The sequence below is a fragment of the Callorhinus ursinus genome, unplaced genomic scaffold, assembly GCF_003265705.2.
Source record: "Callorhinus ursinus isolate GAN/ISIS: 27379988/994484 unplaced genomic scaffold, GSC_fseal_2.0 scaffold100, whole genome shotgun sequence".
NCBI lineage: Eukaryota > Metazoa > Chordata > Mammalia > Carnivora > Otariidae > Callorhinus > Callorhinus ursinus.
In genome coordinates, this window is record NW_027397162.1 from 1288993 (window position 1) to 1301593 (window position 12601).

At 44.5% G+C, this 12601-nt stretch overlaps 2 long non-coding RNA genes across 2 annotated transcripts in view; one reads left to right on the forward strand and one right to left on the reverse strand.

The window, feature by feature from the left end:
- Nucleotides 1-6482, forward strand: part of LOC112806879 (uncharacterized) — a 7105-nt gene extending 623 nt beyond the window's left edge. Inside the window, exons 1-4 of the long non-coding RNA XR_003203963.2 lie at nucleotides 1-132; nucleotides 1058-1279; nucleotides 3936-4016; nucleotides 6068-6482. The exon at nucleotides 1-132 is cut by the window's left edge and continues 623 nt beyond it. This is a non-coding gene — a long non-coding RNA (uncharacterized lncRNA). The remainder of the gene's footprint in view (nucleotides 133-1057; nucleotides 1280-3935; nucleotides 4017-6067) is intronic.
- Nucleotides 6483-10173: 3691 nt separating this feature from the next.
- LOC141371789 (uncharacterized) overlaps nucleotides 10174-12601 on the reverse strand; it is a 40464-nt gene continuing 38036 nt past the window's right edge. Inside the window, exon 3 of the long non-coding RNA XR_012377022.1 lies at nucleotides 10174-11780. This is a non-coding gene — a long non-coding RNA (uncharacterized lncRNA). The remainder of the gene's footprint in view (nucleotides 11781-12601) is intronic.

Here is a 12601-nt window from a genome sequence, read left to right on the forward strand (position 1 = left end):
CGGAGCGTCACCCAGCACGGGGGGATCCCCGGACCACCCCCGAGCCTGCAGCGCCAGCCGGAGCCGGAATCCCCAAGCCCGTTGGCGGCTCTCGGGGACCCTGCCGGGACCTCCTTCCCGCCGCAGTTTGAAGTGAGCCGCTCCCCGAGCTCCGCGGCCCCGCACCTCCCCCTTGTCCCCGGTGCGTTTGTCCGCCCTGCTCGCTTCGGCGGCACGGTGCGCAGAGAGGGGCAACGAGGGGCCTGACGGCAGGCAGCCTTAGGGCTTCGCGATGGCTCCGACTCTGGCTTTGGGTGAAACGAGAAGCCACCGCAAGGTTGGGAGCAGAGCCCTGGCGAGCTCCGCCCTCACCAGAAGGCCACCTGTTTGTGTGTGGACAGACGGAGGGGGGAGGGAAGGGGCGGGACGAGCCCTGCGGCCAGGGCGGTCATCAGGGGTCTGAAGGGCGGCGCTGGGGGCGCAGTGGTCAGCGTCCGCTTGCGGAGGCTGGTATCTTCAAGGTAGGGACACAGCCGGTAGCAGGCTCAAGGTCTTGCTTCGTGAGCGGCAGCCCAGCCTGTGATGCCCAGAGCGAGGCAGGCTTCTCCAGGAGCGGCTACGCGCCAGGGCCTTTCCGGGAGAGGCCGGGTAGGCAGTGTGAGGGTTCCGCTCGCTCCGACGCGAGCCCCACCGCCCCGTGTGCCCCGGGCGCTGCACGGCGCTCTGCGCTCTCCCTGCCGTGGGGTCGCCGAGGCTGGGCTGCGCAGCCGTCTTGGATGCCCCTCCTGTGGGGGTCTGAGCTGCTTCCGAGCTGCCAGTTTGGGGAGCGGGACAAGATCAGGGCAGTAGGAGAACCTAGGCACTCGGGCACGCCCTTCCGCTGAGATGCGTGAAGAGCGGTCACCCCATACCACCTGAAGGGCAGCCAGATGATGAGAGCGAAAGGTAAAGGAAGGGGAGTCCAGGCACACTCTTGGAGCGGGTAAGACTTTTGTGAGTATAACCGTAGGGTCACCAAGAGTAAAATAACTAGTACAGGTAAGTTAGACCTGAAGTTGTCTATGCTCTCACATCCTAGGATTAACTCATCTTCACCAGCGAGGAGCCCAGGAGTCCAATGTTCGACAAAAGAATGTTCGACATTCTGTGGGATCGTGAGTCCTCCACGTGGAAGTCAGCACGCCTCTCCGCGGTCAGTGGCCATGCAGAAGCTTCCCCTTGCACAGCTCTTCCTTGCTGCCTTTGCCACCAGCTCAGCATTCAGCCTTGTTTCTCTCGTCCCAGGGACTTAATGGTAGAGGTCTGCTCATTTTTCTTTTAAGAAAAACATGTAAAATATAATAAAGTTGTAAGGAATTCAGTGAAACCCTATGAAAACACTCCTAAGCTGAAAAAAAAAATTATCCATGTAGCTGAAACCCCCATGTTCCCCTCTTCCATAGAAACTGCCTTTCAGAGACAGCCACTATCCTGAATGAAATGTGGATGGCTCTGTGTTTTTGGAAATTTTACAACATATATGTATCCCAGAGCAATACAAAACATTTACTTTGCATGTTTTGCATTCATATAAATGTATCTACATAAGATTTTATCTGCAACTTGCATTTTTTGCTGTATGTATTTATCATTCCAAGATTTATCCTTTTTGATATGTGAAACTTTATTTATTTTCACGGCTGTCTAGTTTCCTGTTAAATGAGTATACCAGAACTTGTTCATACTGTCTACTTTTGATGGCTACTTACGTTCCTTCAGTAAATATTCATTAAAGAACGTACTATGCAGGGTGCCTGGGTGGCTCAGTCAGTTTAGCATCCAACTCTTGATTTCAGGTCATGATTTCAGGGTCCTGAGATTGAGCCCCCGCATCAGGCTGCAGGCTCAGCAGGGGGTCTGCTGGAGATTCTGTCTCTCCCTCCCCCCAACTCTCTCATGTGCTCTCTCTGTCTCTCTCTCAAATAAGTAAATAAATCTTTAAAAAAAATAAGAACCAATAATGCAGGAGGTGGGAATAAAGTAGTGAGTAAAAATCACAAAACCCCCACTGCCCTCAAGGAGCTCACATTCTGGAGGAGAGTGCACAATAGAAAAATAAGCAAAGGGATGCCTGGGTGGCTCTACCAGGCATCTAGTCAGTTAAGCGTCTGCCTCCAGCTCAGGTCATGATCCCAGGGTCCTGGAATCGAGCCCCTCCAGGGGATCCTTGCTTGGCAGGGAGCCTGCTTCTCCCTCTGCCTGCTCCACCTGCTGCTCCTTCTGCTTGTGCTTTCACTCTCACTCTCTGACATAAAACCTTAAAAAAAGAGAGAGAGAAAAAAAATAAGTAAAATATATAACACATCGGATGGGGTTAATTGCTAAAGGCCAAGTAAGGAGAGGGGGCAAAGAATGGGGGAGGAGGTGGTTGTGATTTTAAGTTGGTGGCTCAGGGAAGGGCCCACTAAGAAGGTAATATGCAAGCAAAGACCTAAAGGCAGGGAGAAAGCCAGCCATGCAGGTATCTGGGGGAAGAGCATTGCAAGCAAAAGGCTTCCAGCTCCTATAAATGATGTTGCTATGAAAATTCATATACAGGTCTCCTTATGGACAGATGCAGGGTCTCTCTGGCGTAAGCCCTCAGAGTGGTACTGATGGGCCATAGCAAATGAATATTTATGTCCAACGTTGGTAGATGTTTCCAAAAGGATTGCACCTTTTTTCTTTTTAGAGATTTTATTTATTTATTTGACAGGGAGAGACACAGTGAGAGAGGGAACACAAGCAGGGGGAGTGGGAGAGGGAGAAGCAGGCTCCCCGCTGAGCAGAGAGTCCAACGTGGGGCTCAGTCCCAGGACCCTGGGGTCATGACCTGAGCCAAAGGCAGACGCTTAATGACTGAGGCACCCAGGCGCCCCAGGATTGCACCTTTTCATATGCCTCCTAGCAACGGTTAGGAGTTCCACTTGCTCCACATCCTCACCAATGCTTGGTACTGTCAGCTTTTTTAAATTAAAAAGTATGGGTAGAAAATTGTATTTCATTGTGAGATGTTTGCTCTTCTCTTATTGGTGAGATTCAGCATCTTTTCACGGTGTTAGCCATTTGTGTGTTCTCTCTTTGAATTAACTTCTCACTTCATGCGTTTTTCTCTCAGGTTGTCTTTTTCTTCCTGGCTTATAGAAGTTCTTCACAGAAATTTAACATTAATCCTTTATTAGGAATGTATCCTTTCCAAGTTTTGACTTACCTTTTACTTTGTTTATGGTATCTTTTGAAGCAAAGAAGGATTTTTTAAAATGTCTTTTCCAGGACAACTGGATGGATCAGTCAGTTGAGCTTCTGGCTCTTGATTTCCGCTCAGGTCATGCTCTTGGGGTCCTGGGATGGAGCTCCCCGTTGGGCTCCATGCTCAATGGGGGGTTGGCTTGAGATTTTCCCTCTCCCCCAAATTGTTCTCTCTCACAAATGAATAATTCTTTTTTTTTTTTAAGATTTTATTTATTTATTTGACAGAGAGAGACACAGTGAGAGAAGGAACACAAGCAGGGGGAGTGGGGGAGGGAGAAGCAGGCCTCCCGCTGAGCAGGGAGCCCGATGCGGGGCTCGATCCCAGGACCCTGGGACCATGACCCGAGCCGAAGGCAGACGCTTAATGACTGAGCCACCCAGGCGCCCCTCAAATGAATAATTTTTTTTTTTTAAGATTTTATTTATTTGTGTGACAGAGAGAAAGAGAGGCAGCGAGAGAGGGAACACAAGCAGGGGGAGTGGGAGAGGGAGAAGCAGGCTTCCCGCCGAGCAGGGAGCCCGATGTGGAGCTCGATCCCAGGACCCTGGGATCACGACTAGAGCCGAAGGCAGACGCTTAAGGACTGAGCCACTCAGGCAGCCCTCAAATGAATAATTCTTAAAAAATAAAAGTAAAATAATGTCTTCCCCAATCTAAGATTCCTTTTATTCCATTTGCTTGCCAGTTGCCTTGGCCAGAACCTCCATTACAATGTTGAATAGAAGTGGTGCGATCAGACATCCTCACCTTGTTCTAATCTTCAGGGGTAAGCATTCAGTTTTTTACCGGTATGATATTACCTGTGGATGTAGATGTCCTTTGTCAGGTTGAGGACATTGCCTTCTATTCCAAGTTTGGTGAGAGTTGTTTGTTTTTTAAATCAGGAATGACTGTTGGATTTTGTCAATTTTTTTCTGCATGTATTGAGATAATCATATGCTTTTTTTTTTAGCTTGTTAATACAGTGAAGTACATTTATTGATTTTGGTTAAACCAACCCTGCATTTTTTAGATAATCCCACTTGGTCATGACTTTTTAAATTTCTATTATTTTATTATTATTGGATTCAATTTGCTAAAATTTTGTTTATAAAATATTCGCAGCATATACATTTAACAAAGGACTTGTATCCAGAATATATACACAACTCCTACAACTCAATAATAAAGACAAACAACCTAACAAAAAATGGGCAAAAGGCTTGAATAAACAATGCCAAGCAGCCAATAAGCACATGAAAAAGTATTAACTACCATTAGTCATCACACCAGAATGAGATGTCACTGAACACTCACTAGAGGGGAACCTGGGTGGCTCAGTCAGTTGAGTGACTCTTGGTTTCAGCTCAGGTCATGATCTCGGGGCTGTGGGATTGAGCCCTGTGACTGCCTCTGCACTCCGTGGGGAATCTGCTTCTCTCTCTCTCTCCCTCTGCTCCCCTTCCTTCCCCCCCGCCACCCCTGGTGTACTCCCTCTAAAGTAAATAAATCTTTAAAAAAATGCTCATTCACTAGAATGGCCAAAATGAAAAAGACAATGCCAAAATTTGGTAAGGATGTGGAGCAGCAGGAATTCTAATACATGGCCGGTACTTGCAGAAAATATTACAACCACTTTGTAGAACTGACGGTTTCTTAAAAAGCTGAGCATACATCTACCCAGCCATGTCACCTCTAGGAGTTTCCCCAAGAGAAATGAAAGCATATGCCCATAAAAAACAAAACAACCTTGATAAGTATGTTCATAGCACCTTTACTCATAGTAACCAAAAACTGGGAACATCCCAGGTTTCCATCAATCTGAGAATGGATAAATTGTGCTATATTTATACAATGGAATAAATACTACACAGCAACAAAAAGAATTACTGATCTATGTAATGACATAGATAAGTCTCAAAAATTTTTTGCTGAGGGAAAGCAGCAGACACAAAAATGCACAAAATATGACTACAATCTCACCGTAGTAAATTCTAGAATTGGCAAAAATAACCCATGCTGATAGAAATCACTATTTGCTTTGGGGTATATAGGGAAGAAGTATCTGGGGACAAGAAGGAACTTTCTGGGGTAATGGGAATGTTCCGTGTCTTAATAGGTGTTTGCCAAAAATGATTCAATGGTGTACCTAGAGCATTTCACTGTTCTGGGTACTCAGCAAAATTCTAGGCTAAGGGGATTTTTTTCTTACAGATTTTATTTATTTTAGAGACAGAGCAATGGGGGGGAGGGGGGGAGGGAGGAGAGACTCTCAAGTAGACTCCCACTGAGCACAAAGCCCAACATGGGACTTGACCCCATGATCCCGAGATCATGACCTGAGCCAAAATCAAGAGTCCAATGCTCAACCGACTGAGCCACCCAGATGCCCCTAGGCTAAGGGGATTCTCAAGAAAAGTAATTCTCAGAAAATTATTCTTGCACTTAGGGTTTTTCCTGCCCCGAATCTGGGGCTCTGTTCCACCAGCCCACTGTCTTCAAAGGCCAGAGCCTTTGTGCAGTTGCTCCATCAGTGGCCAGCCACTTTGATGCCCACCTGCACCCAGTCCAGGTATTTGTCTCCAGTATGGCACTGGGCTCACCTGTAAAAGGTTTTCCTCTCTTTGGAATTCATCAAGTTTTCCTTGATTCCACCTCTCTTCAGTAGCATATCATAGAAGAATATCCAGGTAGATATTCATGAACATCATATACAGGGATCGAGGATCAGTATCTTACTGGAATGTTAACTTTACTCAGAGTTGGTGAAATTGTGTTGTAGATTTGGGGGGTTCTTTAAAGGCTATACTTTTTCCTTTTTGTTTTAATTCACATTAGCTGCATCCTGGTTTTGTCAGTTGTGTTTACGTCCTGAACATCTATAGATGGAGACATTTTTACTTCTCACAAATGAGGGACACATCAACCCACCATGCTCACATCTCTGGCTTGGAGAGCCAGTCTTGCTCCACCAGAGTCCCCAGATGAGGCATTTGCTTTCTGGTACAGCTGCTGAGGCCTATACAGCTGGCTTTTAAGAAGCAAGTGTGTGGGGCGCCTGCATGGCTCAGTTGGTTAAGTGACTGCCTTCGGCTCAGGTCATGATCCCAGGGTCCTGGGATCAAGCCCCGCATCGGGCTCCCCGCTCAGCGGGAAGCCTGCTTCTCCCTTTCCCATTCCCCCTGCTTGTATTCCCTCTCTCGCTGTCTCTCTCTGTCAAATAAATAAAATCTTAAAAAAAAAAAAAAAAGAAGCAAGTGTGTTTCCTTATGGACTCATTTTTTAAGCTTTTAATCTTTCTCTCTGTATCTCTCATATACACACATACTGGGTCTTGTATATTAGTTCAACCTCTCAGTGTAACAGCACTGATAATATCTCTGGCTACACACACATGAATGATCTGTGTTCTGTTTCCCACCCAGTAACATGGGATAAAGAAATTTTTGGATTTCATGATTTTAATATTATTCCTGGATGAAAATAATGTTCTTTTAAATTCCAATTATATACACTTATTTTAAACAAATTAAAATCACTTGAAGTTAAAGGGAAAGAACAAATATTGCTTACAATCCCACCATCAACAGATAACAAATTATTAACATGTGGGTGACATTTTTCCACAGAGCTCCCCTGGGAAAGACTTATAATTTCATAGAATTGGGATCATCCATGTTGTTATGAACCTAATTTTGTCTCCCAATAATATGCCATTTAATTTTTGCACCATAATAAGGTAAACTTTCTCCTATTGGGGAGCATTTAGTATTTTGCTGTTATAAACCATGCTATAACAAAGGTCCTGCCCACATTTTCATAGCTGAGCAGTTATTTCCATGGATAAACTGCAAAGGTGAGATTGCTGAATCAACTCATGAACATACTTTGCATTGGACACTTCCAGCTTCACCCTACAAAGAGGGTAGACCTATGTAACCATCCATGGGTGCTGAATAATAGAATCCATTTCCTAGGGGCGCCTGGGTGGCTCAGTTGGTTAAGAGACTGCCTTTGCCTCAGGTCATGATGCCAGGGTCCTGGGATCCAGCCCCGCATCGGGCTCCCTGCTCGGCGGGAGGCCTGCTTCTCCCTCTCCCACTCCTCCTGCTTGTGTTCCCTCTCTCTCTGTCTCTCTCTCTGTCAATTAAATAAATAAAATCTTTAAAAAAAAAAAAAAAAGAATCCATTTCCTACACTTAGTTTTTTTTTCTTAAGTAAACTCTACCCCCAACATGGGGCTTGAACCCATGACCCCAAGATCAAGAGTCCCATGCTCTACTGACTGAGCCAGGCAGGCACCCCCATTTCATAATATTTTTTAAAGATTTTATTTATTTAATTTGAGAGAGAAAGACAGAGATAGTGAGGGAGAGCAGGAGTGGGGAGGAGAGGGAGAAGCAGACTCCCCACTAATGCAGGATTTAATCCGACCCTGGGATCGTGACCTGAGCCGAAGGCAGACGCCCAGCGACTGAGCCACCCAGGCGCCCCTCCAACATAGTCTTTTTAAATCATTGTCAATCTTTACCTGCCAATTAGTCTCTCTAGACTGTGTTTTCTACATCTATAAAATAGAAATAATAGAACTTGCTTCACCAGGATCTCTGTATTAAATGAGGTAATGTAGACTGCATGATTGGGGTACTGCCTACCTCATAACAGCTGCTCAAATATTTATTTTTTTTAAGATTTTATTTATTTATTTGACAGAGAGAGACACAGCGAGAGATGGAACACAAGCAGGGGGAGTGGGAGAGGGAGAAGCAGGCTTCCCGCAGAGCAGGGAGCCCAATGTGGGGCTCAATCCCAGGACCCTGGGATTATGACCTGAGCATATGGCAGACGCTCAACCAACTGAGCCACACATCAAATATTTATTTTCATCATTTTAATTTGAATCTCTTTGATGACTTATGAATCATGTACTTTTTAATGTATTTGTTGTCCATTTGTATTCCTTTTGTGAATTTCCTGTTCATACAAAGGACTAGTGAGCAGCCTTTTGCCTTGGTCCTCCCTGACTGGAATGGAGATGGCTCTACATCTGGGATTGGCAAGGCTTTTCTAATAAATATTTTACCTTTTCAGGCTATGCAATCTCTTTCACAACTACTCAATTCCACCTTAGTGTGTTAAAGCAGCCAAAGACAATATGGAAATGACTGGGCGTGGCTATGTTCCAATAAGACTATTTACAAAAACACTTGGGCCAGATTTGGCCTGTGGGCCATAGTTTGCCAACCTCAGTGCTAGTGTCACCATTTAAACCTGATACCATATGATAAAAATATTTTTTTCCTGGAGCGCCTGGGTGGCTGCGTCTGCCTTCAGCTCAGGTCATGATCCCAGGGTGCTGGGATCGAGCCCCACATCGGGCTCCCTGTTTGGCGGGAAACCTGCTTCTCCCTTTGCCTCAACTGTTCCCCCTGCTTGTGCTCTCTCTCTGTCAAATAAATAAATAAAATCTTTTAAAAAGTACATTTTTTTCCTGTTACCAGGGTTTTTTTTTTCCTTAAATAATCTTTAAATAGTAAATTTTATCAACTTCTTTCTCATTAATCATTGAGATGACTACATTTCCCCACTGATTAAAATGGGGTATTATGGTTATGTATTTCCTAATACTCAGTACCCTGATTCCTGGAATGAATGTTCCTTCTTTGAGTTTTGACAAACTGGTATCACAAGAGCTTTCTACATGTTCTGGAACAGTTGCATATCAGCATAGAGCCCATCCCAGGACTCGATATCACAACCCTGAGATCACGACTCGAGCCAAAGCCAAGAATCGGATACTTTGTGCCACCCAAGTGCCCTCTCCTCTTTGTCTTTTTATTTACTGTAAAATTGTAGCAGTTAAAAAAAAAAGATTTATTTTTCTTGAGAAAGAGAGAGAACGTGTGAGCAGAGGGAGGGGCAGAGGGAGACGGAGAGAAACTTGTGGGGCCCGACACAGGGCTCGATCTCATAACCTGAGCTGAAACCAAGAATCAGGATGCTCAACCAACTGAGCCATGCAGGTGCCCCATTAAATTGTAGCAGTTTTGAACATAAAAAGAAAAGGAAAGCCACACAATATCCAAAGACTTTTATTGATTAGCTACGTTCATTTCTGTTTTCTTCTAAGCCCTTCTCCAAATGCACATATAGGGCAACGCAGTCACAACAGTTCACATTTCACTACAGTTGACCCTTGAATAACATGGGGGTTGGGAGTGCTGACGCCCGGCACAGCTGAAAATCCGCATATAACTAACTCTCCAAAAACTTGACTAATAGCCTCCTATTGACTGGCAATCTTACCAATAATATAAACAGTCAGTTGATTAACACATTTTATATATTATAGATATATTATATACTGTATTCTTATAATGTAAGCTAGAGGAAAGAAAATCATAAGGAAGAAAAATAAAGTTACAACACTCTACTGTATTTATTGAAAAAAATCCACATATAAGTAGACCTGCACAGTTCAAAACTGTGTTGTTCAAGGGTCAACTGTATTATAGGCATTTTCCATGTTTCTACAGTGTTCATAATTATTGTTTATAATGAATTCCTGAAACAAATTAGAAGCAGCCCAATTTTCTAGCATTGGGGGAACAATGAAGCAAATAATGGCACTCTGGCTCTTTCGAATGGTACATCAGTCATTCAGTCAAATATCATCATCCTATTTTGACTTCTGAGCAATAGTAATTGGGTAATCACATTAATTAATATTACTGAAGAGAGTTTTGGTCTCACTAATTAAAAAATTTTTCCTAGGTGGGGCGCCTGGGTGGCTCAGTCGTTAACCGTCTGCCTTCGGCTCAGGTCATGATCCCAGGGTCCTGGGATCAAGCCCCGCATCGGGCTCCCTGCTCAGGGGGAGCCTGCTTCTCCCTCTCCCACTCCCCCTGCTTGTGGTCCCTCTCTCGCTGTGTCTCTGTCAGATAAATAAATAAAATCTTTAAATAAAAAAATTTTTTTTCCTAGGTATCAAATGCCACACAGGTTCAGCCCTTCTCTGGGAATGCATCAAAAAACCACAAAATTTAAATGTGTGTGTAGTTTTTATATATTAAAATGAAATATGGGGCGCCTGGGTGGCTCAGTTGGTTGGGCCATTGCCTTCAGCTCAGGTCATGATCCTGGAGTCCCGGGATTGAGTCCGGCAACAGGCTCCCTGCTCAGCGGGGAGCCTGCTTCGCCCTCTGACGCTCCCCTCTCTCATGCTCTATCTCATTCTCTCTTTCAAATAAATAAATAAAATCTTTTAAAAAAAATGAAATATGTAGTTTTTCTCTGGTATGAATTCTTGGGTGCCCAATAAAATTAGAACCTCGATTGAAAGCTTTCCCACACTTATGACATTTATATGGTTTCTCTCCAGTGTGCATTCTTATGTTGAGTGAAGGATAAATGAAAACTGAATGTTTTCCCACATTTGTTACATTTATATTGCTTCTCAACAGTATGGATTCTCTTGTGAACTGTAAGGTGAGAGCTGTGACCAAAGGCTTTTCCACATTCATCACATTTGTATGGTTTCTCTCCAGTGTGCATCCTTTCGTGTTGTGTATAGGAGGAGCGGTCACCAAAGGCTTTCCCACGTTCATTACATTTATAGGGTTTTTCTCCAGTATGTGTTCTCTTATGCACATTAAGATTAGACCTTCCACTGAAGGATTTTCCACATTCATCACATTTATAGGGTTTCTCTCCAGTATGAATTCTCCGGTGTACATTAAGATGAGAATTTTGGCTAAAAGACTTTCCACATTTATTATATTCATAAGGTTTCTCATCAGTGTGAGTTCTCTGCTGTAAAATGAGGTGAAGGCTCTGCCAGAAAGACTTCCCACATTCATTACATTCAGAGGCTTTCTCTCTATTGTGATTTCTCAAATGGTAAGAAAGAGATGAAAGTTTCTTAAAGGCTTTCCCACATTTGTTACATTCATAGGGTTTCTCCTTAGTATGAGTTCTCATGACCTGAGAGAGGGGTGGGCTATAGGTAAAAAAATCTCCACTTTACATCCGTAGAATTTCTCTCCTACATTAATTATCTCATGTGTAGAAAGGTATACGCTCTGGTTGGTATATTTACCATGCTCAATCAACTTAGACAGTTTTCCCAAGGCTGTTCCACATGGACTGCCTTTACAAGGTTTCTTCCCTACCAAGATTTCCTGATGATTTTTTAAAATAAAATTATGATGTAAGCTTTGAACTGAGTCAATTTGATGGAAATATTCTTTGACAAGAAATCTCCGTGAAGAGACAAAGTCTGAATTGAAACTGCATTTCCCCACAACTTCAGCATTTCCCCAACCCCCATCACGGGTCACGACTTGCCCTTGTTTATGTCCCATTGGCCCCAAACTGCCACCATGCACCTTCTGCTTCTCTGACTCATCCCCAGATTCCCAGCCATCTGCTGTGGGAGAACATCAGCAATCATGCCCTGCGGATCTTGTCAGGTTCATGCTGCTGGGTAACTCCTTCCCAGAAAAGGCCTCTGTTGGTGACAATTCCTGGCTTTCAGGTTTCTTCTTCCATTCTAGAAGGAAACTAAAAATAATTTAGATCTAGTCTTACAAAGCACCCAGAACCAGGGTCAGACTACCTCAGTTACCTCGATCCTTCTCATTCTCAGGTTCCTTTAGCTCTCCCTGAGCGCGAACATTTCCACCATTAACACATGGTTCCTCTCTGCTTGAGGACCTTCCTTTGGTCTCCAAAGTCTTCAACCCTTTCCCTTTTCATCATTCAGCTCTTGAGTCTCAGGTCAAGCTTCCCAGCCTGCATGGGTTCCTTATCACTTTCCACCTCATTGTCCTGTTTCATTTCCCTCATACCACTGTTTAGCATTAGTCAACACCATCTTGTCCTTTTTGTTCTTTATCGTCTGCACCGCCCCAGACACCACAGACTAGAGGCTTTAGGCTCCACAGTGGTAGGAACCTTGCCCATCCTGTTCACACTGTGTCTCCAGTGCCCAAAATGCACAGAGAACAAAAGGACTCCACAGGCAGATGGATAAACAAAAAGAGTGATCAGCACACCAGGCAGAGGGGATGCACCTGGAGCCCCAGGGATGCTTGGGAACATGTCTATGAGGTGGAGAGAGAGGGTACCTGATCATGCTCCCCAGCAGCATGACTCCCATCAGGGGGGTAGGTCTTATGTTTCTGACATGGGAAGAGGCTATGGAATTGAATTTGAGGAGGGCTTTGCAAGGTCACGCAGAGCAAAGAGGGACCTGGAAATCTGCAGAGGGTTTCTCCTTGAGTCCTTGACTGGACTCCAACTGCAAATGCATAGAAGGCTAAGACCTGACAAAGAACAGGGCTGAGCAGAGGTTTCAGAAGTTACCCAGTG